The sequence below is a fragment of the Hibiscus syriacus genome, unplaced genomic scaffold (assembly GCF_006381635.1).
Source record: "Hibiscus syriacus cultivar Baekdansim isolate YM2019G1 unplaced genomic scaffold, ASM638163v2 tig00116975_pilon, whole genome shotgun sequence".
NCBI lineage: Eukaryota > Viridiplantae > Streptophyta > Magnoliopsida > Malvales > Malvaceae > Hibiscus > Hibiscus syriacus.
Window position 1 is genome coordinate 487,536 of NW_024063499.1, and position 15,713 is coordinate 503,248.

Genomic DNA, 15,713 nt, shown 5'->3' on the forward strand with positions numbered 1-15,713 from the left:
ACTTAAAAATCTCTCTGAATTTTAATTTAATCAATTATTTTAATAATATTTGTATTAACCATATTAATTTTCAATGGAGTAAAAACACAAGATTTTTTTAATGAAAATGAAATTTAGAAAAATAGTAAACACAATCTTATATTTTCACGTCGTTAAAAATTAACAATGTTTATTTTTTGAAAAAAAACGTTTTGTATTACATTTAAAAACTCACATGACAAGTGAAACAATACAAAGTACCATGAACCGAACCAAAGTGAACATGGCTGCTGCTCGTCTACCGCATTCTCACAGAAACGAACCTACCACAAAACTCTGAAGAAAGTAGACAACAACCAATCTGCAAACTAGGTAAACATGAATCAAATGCAATTTCAGAATTTGCAATATCAAATAGCAACCGAAACATTGGATCTTTCCCCAAGGCAGGCCATATATCGCAAATGCATGACAGGAACTAACTAGTGTAGCTTCGATCTTGTTTAACATCAGACACAAACCTACATCCAGCGACACTCACATAATGACAACCGAACTGCAACCCGCAAACATCTAGAACCATTCAATCTAGTCACAGCAAGACCATGCCAAGCCAATTAATAAAACACAAATGATCACGAAACTGGAGCAAAACCTCAGTATACGAACGATTAGACAGTGCCCACTACCTCCATGAAAGACCATGACCATAGTACCAAAAGAAACACATATACCATCAGAAAAAGCATCTACCAGTGAACGCATCCCCAAGGACCGATTACCATAAGCACCTGCACACCAACATACAAAAACAGACGACACGAAAAACTGTTCTAACGACCGAAAGCTCAATACACTCTCGAGGGACCATTGTAATAGATCAGAGTCATTAGCACCACTGCATTAAACCAAAACAGCTGAAATCAAGCAGCTACAAAATCCCGCAACAAAGATATTAAATCTACCACACATCAGGTCCTACCAGAATTTCTCCTGAATGAGATTAAGGCGTTGGGTAATTTGAGAAATCCTGGATCGAGAGACTAAGATCGGCAAAATCATTTGACTCCAGAAGCCTATCCTCGTCACAGCAGCTTCAAAGATCTATTCCACGCTGAAACTTCTTATTTGAAAACATTCTCGTTCCTGCTTAACCAAATAGTCCACACAAAGCCAAAAAATGCGATACTCCAACTCTTTTTAAATGCTCTGAGACCGGTTGATCATCCTAGGAGAAAAAAATGCTTTAACATCACGTGGGCACACAAACTGTAGGTTCAAATGAGCGAACCATCTTTGCCACACTCTGTATACTACCTCACAATGGCAAAAAAAAAAGTGATTTATCGATTCCTTTTTTTTAAAACACAACACGCAAATACAAGCATCCGAGCTTACAATTCTTCGTTTTGCCAGTTTGACAAATACTAGGATTCTTTGAAGAACTGCCCTCCAAACGAATACTTCCACTTTTGGAGGAACTAGATTAGCCCATACTAACTTCCAGAACTTGCCAAACTCACCCTTCTCGACAGCTACCTTGGCTCATAATTCTCTTGGAGAGTATAGCCCGTTCGATGCGCCTACCCCATTTATTCTATCTACCTCTAGACATCGAATGGTCGCTTTGTTATTCGTTTGCATAAAACCTTCCCAGATATTTAGCTCCCAAGAGAATAAAACTCTTCTGATTCAATACTCCATTCTCGCTTTCCATTAATTTTGGATCCTGAATCGATTACCTGGCCAACCTTTTTAACTGCCGCTGCATAAATTCTAGGGATCTAGGGAAGGTTGTTTTCAAGCTCGGGACTTCAGTCCAAAAGTCCTCCCAGAACTCTATCGACTTACCATCACCGATCAGGAATCTAATATTCTTTATTAAAAGGATCATTCTCTGAGTTTAGGGGCTTTTTGATATGTTCATCCAAAACCATGACATCGTCTTCGGAGGTACAGATTTTGGAAGCAAAGAATGCTCATTAAAACCATAATGTTAGTAAAAAGGCAAAATGATAAATTAAATTAAAATCCAGATATTAATTCAAAATAAAAATTCTTTGAGATATCAATTTAGAAGAATGTCTAGTTCAAATATAATAAAAATTTCTTTAAATTTCAACTCTTGAAAAAATCTAATTTAGATATATAAAAAATATATTTAAATCAACAAAAATCCAACAATTTACATGGTATTTGAGATCATAGGTAGAAAAATATTAGTTTAAGGGTTAATGTATATTTATTATTACTATATCAGTGTCTGTTTATATATTTTAAATAAATTAAATAATAAATCTATCAAGTAATTTTAATGATAAAAGAAAATATTATTTATCTTAGAGATTTAAAATTCAAATAAATATTAAAAATGGAATAACAAGATCTTAAGAATATTATATGAAATATGGATAATATAGACTCTATCGTTACGTTCCACCAATAAAAGCAAGTTTTTAAAATTAACCCATTTTATATTTTGTCCACTCTGTTGAACTCAAATTATGAGTCTAAAATTTGATTATTCAAAACCAACGCGTTGGTGGGTTTGGGTTTAAATGAATGGAGGGTAGGTCATTTTCCCTCCAACTTGTACCCCGGAAAATTTTCAAATTCTAAGTCCTTTCCCAAACACAAAAGCAATGCTCTCAAGATCCTCCGCATCCCAGCTTATAAACTGCGCCGGCGCGGGCGCCGTTGACGACGACGACGATTTTCAGGTTCTCCCAACTCAAGCCCCTTCAGCTTCCTTCAAACCTACCTCATGCAAACCCCCCCGTAAACCCTCCAACACTCCCCACCCTCCCTTCAAGAAACGCAAACGCTCCGCTAACCCTGGAAAAGAAAACGCTGTCGTTTCCACCGTTCCGGAAACTAGATCCGACGATCTCACCGATCTGGACGATACTTGCGGCTTGGATTTGATACCTTCCAGCATGGATTGTAGTGTGGAGTTGAATTCTTCTCAAAATAGGGAATCTGGAACTGTAAAATGCGATGAGAAGAAAAATGAGTCATTGGAATTGAACAAGGGATATTTGTGTAATTCAATAGAGTCGAGATTAATAAAGCCGGTATCAGCATTAAGCGAGGGATTCATTGAAGATTGTGAGGAAGATAACGAGCTTGATGAGTTACTTAAGCTATGCGATGAAGTGGATGAAGAAGGAGAGGAAGAAGAAGCGTCGCTAGAAGCAGCCAATAGCATTGAAGAGGAAAGAAATAGTCTACACAACGATTCAGTTCCGTGTCCGCTTTGTGGGGTTGATATATCGTATTTGAATGAAAGCAGCGTCTGGTTCACACCAATGATTGTCTCGACAAGGTGGAGAATCCGCCTCCTAAAGTAAGTTCAATAATCATTTTCTTATACATGAAATTTATATTAATGTTATTTGAATGCATTGTGGTAAATTGGGTTCCTGTTGTACATGATTTGTTACTGTAACTATGGTTTCCCGCAGGATGTTGTTCCACCTGGTGCTGATAAGGAGCTTCATTGCCTTCCTGAGGTTGTGGATGTTCCCCATTTGTCTCCTCGACAAGCTGCTGTTGTCTCCCTGTTGTTAATTGGCTAAATGATCTTGGTTTAGTAAGATATGCTGAAGCTTTTGTCCGAGAAGAGGTTGATTGGGACACTCTAAAGTGGTTGACCGAAGAGGTATGCTGCTTAGATTGTCACTTGGGTACTCGTATAGGGTATATATAGTTCCACATGTCTTTGGCTCTAGAAATTTTCATTGTTCTCACTTTATTTTGTGTTTCCAAGTTTGATATTTGCATGAGCACAAAATAGAAAAATGAAGAGTCATAGCATGAGGTTCACTATTCTGTCGCTCTAATTTATGAATGTGGATAAGAAATGATCCTTGTGGTAATATAACGAAGAGACTGTTGTTAAACGACTAACCATGATAAGCATGAGGAGTTTCTAAATAATAGGAATTATGATCGGAAATTTCATAATGTTCTGTAATCATGAAATTGTTTCATATACATTTCCTTTTCATTTTATTTCATTTGTATCACATGCCTGAATGACAGAATGTGTTTCATTTCACTTGACAAAAACTCTCTTCTCATCTTTTATCTTCATTTTGCAGGATTTGTTCAACATAGGTGTTACTGCACTTGGCCCTAGGAAGAAGATTGTGCATGCTCTTAGTGAACTCAGAAAAGAAGGCTTCCATGCAGCTGAGACATGTTGGTCATCCTACTCATGAAAGCGGATCAGCCAGAAGCAACAGAAGAAAGATGCAAACTGAGCTTTCTAATGTTACAGACAATGAAACAATTAAGCCAGCTGCAAACAAGTTAATTACAGATTTTTTTCCTGACTTGGTTTCTGATAGGAAGAAAGTTTGCACTCCATCAAGAGGACAGCATTTATCAGGCAAAGGACAGCAAACATCAGGCAAAGGTCAACCAAATTCTGGTCGAAGACCAGTGCAGAAAAATCATGTTAAAAATGGAAAACTTAAAAATATTCCTTCATGGTGTTGCATTCCTGGGACATCATTTCGAGTGGTAATGGGCCCTATACCATAATTTCAGCTTCTAGGTTTTGATAACAAATAATTATACCACCAACAATAGTTTTTCTTTCCTTGTATTACACTATTTTGCGGGCACAATGTAACATGCGTGGTTTCTCATGAATTGGGACTACCTACTAGTTAAGTACAGCGATACATATATATTTTCTTTCATGGAGATATTTGATAGCTAACTGAATCTGGCTTTAGAAGATATATTTAATACTTTCCTCTATAGTGTTTTGATATTTATGCTTATTTCAGTGGTTCTCAAGTTTGTTCTAATTTACATTTTCAGGATGCTTTCAGATACCTCAGAGGAGATTGTTCACACTGGTTTCTAACACACTTCCATATGGACCGTAAGTTCAATGACAATTTCTTATTCAGTACATTCTCAAATACATAGCAGGAAGCTACTTTTTTATATGATAGCCAGCTTTGTATTTCCATATAGGTTCCCTTTAGAGAGGTGGTCACTAAAATTGAATTTCTAATAGTTGCAGACTCGCAGCAATGAGAACCTTATTCTTATATTCTATGTTCATTTTTATGCGTATTTTCTTTTACAGTCATTCTATAGGAGACACCCAACTAAACTGTTAGGGTGGACTGACCTGTTACAGTGTATATATATTTACTTTATGCAGACAAATCCATGTTCATTCTATTCTGTCTTTATATTTAATAGTGCAGCAACTCCATTATCCTGAACACTGTTATATTGCAAGACTTTTATACTTTCTTCCATGGACAATAATCTGTTTTATCCTCTTCTTTGGTTTTCCTTGGCAGATTATCAAGGTTTAACCAAGTCTTTTTGTCATGGTAAAATTTACTGCTCCTCAGTCACAGCACGGCTTGTAAATTTGAAGCTTGGAATCCCATGGGCGATGTTGCAAGTTTTACCTCTCAATGAAAAGATCAATATTTCTGGTATTTACATAACATGCTTGGATGCAAATCACTGTCCAGGATCCCTCATGATACTCTTTGAACCACCAAATGGTAAGGTGTGGTCTTCACCGAATTCTGAGACATTTTATAATCATTTTGCAAATTGCAATTAATTTGCCTTAATTTTTCCTCTTAAATATATCTGCATTTGTTTATGTATACAGGCTGTTCTACACACAGGTGATTTTCGATATAGTGAGGAAATGGCAAGCATGCCTCTTTGGAATGCCTGTCCCATAAATACTCTAATCCTTGATACAACTTACTGTAATCCTCAGGTTAGGCTTTGCATCAATAATTCCATTGCCTTGGACAATAATTGGTTGCTCTTTACTTGTATGTTTGGTATTTTAAACTGGCTGCTCTAATCTTGATGACTGTTTCATGTTTATTTTGTTTGAGATTTGTTTCTGTGCTGCAGATCAACTAATGTACATATTAACTTATGGCAATCTCCTCTCTTTTCATTTAGTTCCTTATGCCAACATAAGCCCAAATTTTATGCCTACGGTTGACATGTTTACACGTACAATCTTCGAATGGAAGATTTTATATTTTATGTGGTTTTCTTTAACTTTCCATAGAATATATTTCTCATCGATAATTAAATCAGATTTATTTCTCATGTCATGCTGTCAATCAGTATGACTTCCCAAAGCAAGAGGATGTAATACAATTTGTCATTGATGCAATCCAAGCAGAGACTTTCAACCCAAAGACGCTTTTTCTAATCGGCAGCTATACAATTGGTAGAGTTTCCACTGCGTTTTCTTTGACTTGCAAAAATACATGCATTCGCCTCTGGTGGATATATTGAGAGAAACAAATGCTGCCATGGTTCTTGTTATGTTCATTATAGTTTAAAGTTGCAACTTTCTTAAGCCTGCACTCATAACTGTCTCTGGTTTTATAAAAAAGGAAAGGAAAGGCTATTCTTGGAGGTCGCACGTGTCCTTCGTAGAAAGGTTTACATCACTGCAGCAAAGCTCCGTCTATTGGAATGCTTGGGGTTCTCCGAGAAAGACATGCAGTGGTTCACATCTAATGATCAGGAAAGCCAGATCCATGTTGTCCCTATGGGACACTTGCAAGCTTCAAAAGATTAAAACATATATCTAATCACTATGCGGTGAGGAACATCCAGTATTTTACCTTATTCTTTTCTTTCATGAGATAAATATACGTAATGAGAAATGAGTTTGCTATACCATGAGAAATATTTTTTATAATTTCTCATTGTCAATCTTCTTCTCAGCGTCGATTCAGTCTAGTGGTTGCTTTCTCTCCTACGGGTTGGTCCTTTGGTAAGGGCAAAAGAAGTCTCCAGGGAGAAGGTGGCAGCAGGGTACCATCATAAGGTATTTCTCTCATCCATATCTGTTCGTAAACAAAGTCTAATTCAACTAATAATATGAAGCTGCACTGCACCGGAATACATATATTGTAGGCATAAGGGTACCAAAAACATCAAACTTCTGAGAAAAAGATTTTAGTTGTTTCTCGATTTGAAGACTTAATTGATTTGATTTCTTAGTTTGAGGGTTTTGTTGTTGAGGGTTCAATTGAGGGCAAAAAACGTTCAGGAACATAATTGATTCTTTTCACAAATTTGAGAGCTTCATACACCCATAAGCCAAAAAAAATTATATTTAGAGTAGCATACTATTCAAGTGACCATATTCAAAGATGTGTCCATAAAAAGTATCAAACACGGATAATTCAGAGAAAATGCAGTCTAACCAATATAGGGTCTCATTTATCATAATTGATGCTATTTTCCAGGTATGAAGTACCTTATAGTGAGCATAGCAGCTTCTCAGAGCTCAAAGATTTCGTGAAACTTGTATCTCCGGAAAGCATAATACCAAGTGTAAATAATGATGGACCAGATTCTGCTAAAGCCATGATATCCCAGTTGCTATCTTGATTTGCTCTCCACTTGATCTCTCAAGCAGCAACACTGTCTTTTGCTCCACTTGCAAGGTAAAAACCAATTTATACTTGTAACATATTATTAATTGTAAACTATTTAAGCATGTCTTATGGCTCATAGATGGAATAAGAACCATACGTTTTGCATTTTTTCTTTCTTTTTCTTTTTGGGTACCATTAAGCATAGAATATTGCTTTGCATTGTCTGTCATCATTAATGAGAAAAAATATTCGAGGATTTATAAATAAACACTAGATTTTCTTAATATAATCTCTATTTCATCATCCTGTAAATAAATTCTTAGTATTTTTATAGGTATTTAATATTTTTGTTTTTTAATAATAACATAGTATATTATTTTTTTAATGGTGCATGACATCAAATATAATCTCACAATAAATATGGGTTTTGAGCACGTGTTGAAATTAGAGGTTTGGTTTTGTTGCTTTATAAAATATCCTCAATATTGGAATGTCCAAGTATCAGTGCGGCACTAAAAATCTGATGCTCACTTTTAAGGAATGTTTTCGAATAAATACGATGATTCCAAGTTTTTGATGCTCCCCTTAATTTTTTTTTCCAGAGAAACTAAGACGCAATGTTGAAAAAAATTATAACACAAATCAAGTCATTTTAGTAGTTAAAAGAATGATTATTATCTTAGAGGTCCAAGATTCAAGCATTAATGATTTAAGAGTGTTTGAGTTTTTATTATTAAATGGTAAAAATCTTTAAAACATATATTATCTTATAATTACCTTAAAATAGTTAAAAAATTATAAATAATGTTAATTATTTATTTTATTTTATTAAATTGTTTGTTGTTTATATTATTAGAAAAAATGTTCAATTAAGTAGTTTTAGGTGTATATTTTACAAAATTTAATTATTAAAATATGTTATTTAATTATTTATTAATTATCCTACAACTTATTTAATTTCACTAAGAAACGCTTTAAAATGGTTTTCTATAACTGAATATATGCTTTTGATGGGTATATGTAAGAGTATACAATAGACAATTAACCCAGGATTAGGAACCATGACTACAGTACAAAAAAGCCTTGACCCGTATCTCAATGGAATCTCATAATCTCTATGTATATCTGGGGGTAAACCAGTGGCTTTAGCAGCTAAAATTCGCCAAAATCATTTTTATCCCGGAAAATAATGACACAAAAAGAAAAAAATGAAACACGATATCATGATGGAATAAATATACTGTGGCGTTTAGCTTCAAAAGTTCCATAGAAACGATGACTGTGAAAAAGCGTCGCCATCGTTTCCATCATAAGCGTCGTCATCAACCGGTGGAGAAGGTAACATTTGAGGCGGCGGAGGGTAGAGTTGATCCCCGCTAGGCAAATAAAAGCTATATCGGACATCCCTTGATAATTTGTACTATAATCGGACATCCCTTGATAATTTGTACTATTATCCAACATGCTCAAAAAAGACCAATCCATCATTTCTTCATCGTGATGATGACCACTCTCCTCCACTTGTGTTGTCATCGCTGTCACATCAGACACTGACACTGATGAAGATGACGTATACTGTTCTGTCCCAACACTGTTGTTGTTATTATTATTATTATTATGGTTATCTTCCCCGTCGGTTTCCACTTCTCTGGCGAACCTAGCAGCCACCACCTGAATCTCCGGCGGACTTAGCAACTGTCCACCGGCGATATCAGGTGGATTTTCTGGGAAATTGAACTTAGCATCGCGGCCACGTAAACAATAAAGTGCTGCGTCGAACGCCCTAGCTGCTTTCTCCGGCGAGTCGTAAGAACCTAACCAAATACGCTCGCGGCTGTTGGGAAGTCTGATTTCGGACACCCATCTCCCCCATTTCCTCTTCCGAACACCCTTATACATTGAACTGTTACTACTACTATTAGCGCTGCTTATGTCAACATACTCCGTTGGTGATGCTGAAGATGATTGTTTGAAGGTTGTCGGCTTCACCATCAATTAATTTATTTGCAAAATGGTCCCTTCGATTGTTAATTTTTGCTAAAGAAAGGGTTGCTTTTGAAATCTTTGAAGCTCAGCTTTCGATAATGAAAATGGCGGCTCTTTGTGAATGAATATATTTGGTGGGGGGGTTAACGAGTGAAAACCGGAGGAGAAGTATGTGAGTATCGTTTTCGTTGAAGATCGAAGCGTGTTGAAGGAGTAAAGGGAGCGGATACTTGGCAGTGTGTGGAGGGTCTAAACTCAACTCTAAAACGCGGTAGGGGACCGGAGACGAAAACCACGTGCATGAAATTTTGTACCCTTGTTTTTTAATTCGTCTAATTTTGATTCCTGCCCCTTTACTCTTTAAGATTTTTCAAATTTTAGTTTCTCAACTTTTAGTTCTTGGAACTTAATTCATTTGAATATTAAATTAAAGCTTTAACAGAATTCCATTATTTGTATTATCAACTGGACTTCAATTTTTAAATTAAGAATTTAAATAGACTAAATTCTTGGAAGTGAAAATAATGGTACTAAATTTAAAAAGTTCAAAGAGTGTAGAGATTTAAAGCAACTTAAACCTTTTTAATTTAATATTAATAAAAAATTAAAGTCCCAAGAGAGCAAATTCAAGACCTTTGAATATTGAAATTCACGTATTTCATTTTAAGGAAGTCCATTAGCAATGTTATTAATTAAAATTTAAATTTCAAAACAGGTAGTTAAAGAGAATAAATATCTTGAAAAAAAAGGATTAAATTTTAAAACCTCAAAACTATAAGGAGTGAAATAAAATTAAACCTTTTTAAAAGCAACAGTGCAGTAGTTACACTACTCGGTCGGTTGCCAGATGCAAAGCCCAAACATCGCTAAAAAGACTAGTTTGGCGGCTGATTAGTGATTATTCATTTTGGATTTGCTGTTTAATCGATTTGATTCACGATTCAATTATTTTAAAATGATAAAAAATATTACTAATTAAAAAGAATTTATGAACAATTCAAATGATTAAAATATAAAGATTTATATAGATACTTAATTCAAAGACAATTTTTAATCTATAAAATGTTTAAGATCTCCATATAAAAAATTATTTTTATATTTTAATTATTTGGATTATGTTTTTTTATTACGTTTAAAATATAGATCCTAGCTACGTCATGATGAGGAAAGGCCCCCATAGTCTACTTCTCACCCAACTTCATTAAATGCACATGGAGTTCTTAACTACACCTTTAATGGTTTTGCATTGTCAAACGGCAGGGGCAAGAGTGAGAGATAACCCATTTTTCTTTCTCAATTAAGCTCTAGATAAAGTTATAATAATATATAATTAGATATTAATATTTTGATACAGTATAAGTAGGTTATCTCTCATGTTATTGGTATTTGGTAGATATATCTGCAAGCGAAATGCATTGAAGATTAATGATATATAGGAAATGAAGTTATAGAAAAGGAGCATTGAGAAATCTCTATATGTAGTGTTACAATTTTGAATTCGTTATTATATGTTGTTCTAGTTTTTGTTGTTTTGTTGAAAACTTACATTTTCTTCTAAATGCGTAAACAACGGGTTTTGATGCGTTGGGTACTCTGCATTCATGGAAGCTTCAATTTTCATTATTATTTTTTGCTTAGTTTATTTATTAATTGAAAACCGCGTCAATGAACATATCCATTATACTAATAAACTTGGTAGTAGTTTTTTTTTTTTGGGTATCCCAATGTGTCTCCAGGCTTCGCCTGAGACTAATCCTCCGAGGTACTGTCGGGCACGAAAGGTGGAGACCTCTCTCAAGAAGGTTTTCTACATTCACAAGGGCTCGAACTTGAGACCATTTGCTTAAGCGATCAGAATCCCTTCCACTCAGGTCAACCTTCGTTGGTAGTTGGTAGTAGTTTATTCCTAGTAAAGATGGTAGCTAAACAATGCACAGGGCTAAACAGCTAATGACAGCTCTGTCCGTGGCATTCATTTACATAATGTTAAAAATAGATAGAAATCCACCTATATTAATAAAAAAAATAAAATTAAACTACTTTTACACAATCTAATAACATTTTATACAAACAAAATTTCGAATTGATCCGATATCTTTATCATAACAATTAAGAATTTCCTTTTTACCAATATATATTTAACGTGTGATATTTTATTTATTTATTTATTATATATATATCAACAGTTAGACATTTTGAATTTATTCACGATTTGACATGCATGATGATATACGAAAGAAACCTCGTTCCAAGTTTGAATTGTACCAGCTTTCATTGAATTATAGACTTTAAGGCAGTTGGAAACCTTTCAACTAGATTACCAAGTTGGTCTGCACACTAACTGTACTCTACCCACCACCTATAACTTACATTATTACATATATATGTATGCATGTATGTATATAAGCCTGGATCTTCATCATCCTAGCATTAATCCTGGCTGTAGCATGGCTAGAAATGAGCAAGATCTCTTGTCGACGGAGATCGTCAACCGTGGGATCGAGTCCTCCGGGCCTAACACTGGTTCCTTAACCTTCTCTGTGAGGGTTTGAAGGCGGTTCCCGGATTTTCTTCAGTCGGTGAACTTGAAGTATGTGAAACTAGGGTACCCACTATCTGATCAATCATGGAATTTACTAGGCTATCATACCAGAATTCGTACTTGTTTTTAGTGCTGAGGTGGAAAACCTTAGCAGTGAAGCGCTATGGAAAAAGCTGTGGTAAGATGCTTACTTTGATCTTGCCACAGTCCTCCCTTTGTCACTCTCTTTGTGTTCTCCATTTCTTTCTACTTCATGTCAGGGCCCCGATCCATTTATCTGATTGATTTTGCATGTTTCGACCAAGTGATGGCTTAAAGGTTAACTGTTCTTGCATGAATGAAAATATACTCGCATTTCTTGCTATACAATAAACAGGGTCTAATTCTCTGAATTTCATCCCTCTACTTTGTGAAAACTGAGAAGTTAGTCCCTCTAATGTTAGAATTTGATCTTATACTTTATGAAAACTGAATGCCAGTCCAGTTGTTAGCCATGTGAACCTAAACTGCTAGTTTTTTTCGATGATTTGTTGCATATAAATTGCTTAGTTGCTTATTTTTGCTAATTCTTCATGTTTAAATTGCTAACATGTGACTTCTAAGTCAGCCAATTAATGGTAAGATTTAATAGTGTTATTAACTTCTCAGTTTTCATAAAGTACAATGACCAAATTATAAGTAGCTTCTTAACTTTTGTAAATACCAAAGTCTGTTGGGTCGGGTAACAAGGTGCTCAATGCTCCTTTAAGGTCTCAAGTTCAAGTGTTGTGAATGGATTCTACCTGGCTCGATTCCGGACTTAGTCGGGGTCCTTGTGGCTACTAGACACGGCAGAGTCTCATACCAAAATTAAAAACAATAGAGGGATAAAGTTCGTAATTAAACCTGAGAAACAATTAATTTACATTATCCTAATTGCTATTACATTTTCAGGTGACAAAGGAGCAGTTCATTGAAATGACAAGAACATCAGGCAAGTTCAACAAATCTAGTCTTGAATTCCAGAACAGGATTGTGAAATCATCGGGAATCGGTGATGAAACTACATCCCTAAAACTATAATGTCCAATGAGAACTGTGCAACCATGAAAGAAGGTCGCATGGAAGCCTCGTAAGTGATGTTTGGTGCACTCGATGAGCCCTTCAAAAAGACCAGTATTCCACCTAAGGATGTTGGTGTCCTCGTAGTGAACTGCAGCATCTTCAATCCGACACCATCGCTCTCTGCAATGATCATCAACCACTATAAGATGAGAGGCAACATTTTGAGCTACAATCTTGGTGGGATGGGGTGCAGTGCAGGGATCATAGTCGTGGACTTGGCGCGAGACATGTTGCAAGCAAGCCCGAACAACTATGCTGTTGTGGTGAGCACTGAAATGGTGGGGTAAAAATAAAATTGGTACCCTGGTAGGGATCGGTCTATGCTTGTTTCAAATTGCTTTTCAGAATGGGATGTTGGGCGTTTCTTTTGTCGAATCGTCGTCGTGACTACCACCGTGCCAAGTACCGTCTCGACACCTTGTACGGACGCATAATGGTGCTGATGAATGTAGCTTCAAGTTTGTTTTCTTGGGTCATTCTCTTGATTGATTAACTATTGGTCAAATTCTAATTTTAGTCCCTCTACTATTCTCAACTTGATATTTAATCCTCAATCTGGGTTAATTTGATCCTCCTCCGATCCTACTATTATTAATGTTATGCTTTGGAAATCAAATCATGGAATTTATGATATCTATTCAAATTTGAGTATGTGGCTTTTGGCATTGTGGTTATTAAAGTAGTTTATGTTAATATTTTCTTGATTATAAATTACGGATCAGGTTTATCTATCAGGAGGAAGATGAACAAGGTTTTAAGGGGCTTAAGGTAAGCAAAGATCTAATGGAAATCGGTGGGGATGCACTAAAAACCAACATCACCACATTGGGGCCATTAGTGCTACCCTTCTCTGAGCAACTTTTCTTCTTCGCTACGTTAATTTGGCGACACCTTTTCGGCGGCGATAACACCAAAGCATCACTGTCACCATCCTCAAAGCCTTACATCCCCGACTATAAACTTGCGTTCGAGCACTTTGTACATGCTGCGAGCAAGACCGTGCTGGAAGAGCTCCAAAAGAACCTCGAACTCACCGACAACATGGAAGCCTCGAGGATGACCTTGCATCGCTTTGGGAACACTTCGAGTAGCAGCATATGGTATGAATTGGCATATTTGGAAGCTAAAAGAAGGGTTAAAAGAGGTGACAGGGTTTGGCAGATTGCTTTCGTTTCGGGTTTTAAGTGCAATAGTGTTGTTTGACGTTCAATGCGCCGTGTTAGGAAGCCATCGAGGGAGAATCCTTGGCTTGACTGCGTTGAATTGGCACCTTAAAACTGCCATGGCCGGTTGATAATAATGGGGTTTGAATGAGTATTTGATATATTTATAAATAAATTTGACTTTAAAATTTATGATATATGTCGTTAATTGATTCGACAATATATAAAAGTATACATTTTGAAAGCATCAAATATTAATCCATCATTTAGTTGCATGAAAAAAGGTTTGATGAATATTGTTGTTGGTGGAGGAAAAAAGCCTAAGAGAGCTTGTATACTGTTTTGTACTTCTATTCAACACTGCAAGTAATATATCTTCATTTTTTTTAAAAAAAATGGATACTTTGTATTGATAAGGATACAAGGTACACCACCCTATGAATCTCATTAAAAAACCTCCCTAAACCTATTAGAGGAAAAAAGAGTGAACCATGAGATGGAAAGAACATAAAGGCGGAGACTGGCTCCTGAGAATCAACATTGCCTAAGATACACGAGACTATCAAAACGACTATCCTGCTGTTATGCTAATGCTAATAGCTACACACAACCACAAAATTCAATTGATCTAAACACCACCCCACCCCACAAGTCTCCACAGGAATGAGCAAAACAACACTGCCTGACTCCAAAACATCAAGCACATAAAACCTCAAGGACATCATCCAACCCTTCTATATGATAAATCCACCAAAACACCTCAAAAACCAAGAATACATCACCAACGACCATCCGAAAAACACTCCAATCGACTTCTCATGAAATGAAACCCGATAAAATCCTAGGCTCACTACATCACAAACTATAATCAGAACAAAATACACACAAGAGAAATCTATCCAGATTTCATAGCAAATCGAACACCAACTAAGATGCTCACAAAGATCGAAAGTAGTCATCTAAACAATCCCAACAATACACTAACTAACGTCAAAGCATAACTAACGACGAGAACTTCTTAGAGAACCATAGTTTCGGGACTACCAACCATAAATCCAAGTTGCCTATCTAAATACACTGCCTCCTGCGCTTTAACAAAAACTTGCCCACCTTTGTTTTAATACAGAATCTGAAATAGATGTTCCTGATAATTCGGAAAATAAAAGATTTGATTTCTTCAAATTGAATTGCTTCAGCGCGAGATCTCTTCTCCTTCTCTCAGCTTTAGATAAGACTTTGCTCTGAATGTCTAGCATAGATCCAAATTTCTTCAACTTCATGGCTTTACTTTTTAGGATGCATTTAAAAATTTTTTATTCAACAATGTCTTAAAAATCTATATTTAAAAAAAAATTCATATATATATATATATATATTAGTCCAATTAGACTGTGAAATAATATTTTTTATTATAATCTTTGTAGTCATATTTATTTGTAATTGTAATTATATATTATGTTAGAATTGTAAAATATTAATGTTAAGATCTTGAACCTTATATTATAAAAATATATATATATACTTGATTCATGC

At 35.5% G+C, this 15,713-nt stretch overlaps 3 pseudogenes; 2 read left to right on the plus strand and 1 right to left on the minus strand.

The window, feature by feature from the left end:
- Nucleotides 1–2,553: 2,553 nt before the first annotated feature.
- LOC120192441 lies at nt 2,554–7,541 on the plus strand (annotated as a pseudogene).
- Nucleotides 7,542–8,502: 961 nt separating this feature from the next.
- On the minus strand, nt 8,503–9,442 carry LOC120192443 (annotated as a pseudogene).
- A 2,376-nt stretch (nt 9,443–11,818) lies between these two features.
- Nucleotides 11,819–14,292, plus strand: LOC120192442 (annotated as a pseudogene).
- Nucleotides 14,293–15,713: the final 1,421 nt, after the last annotated feature.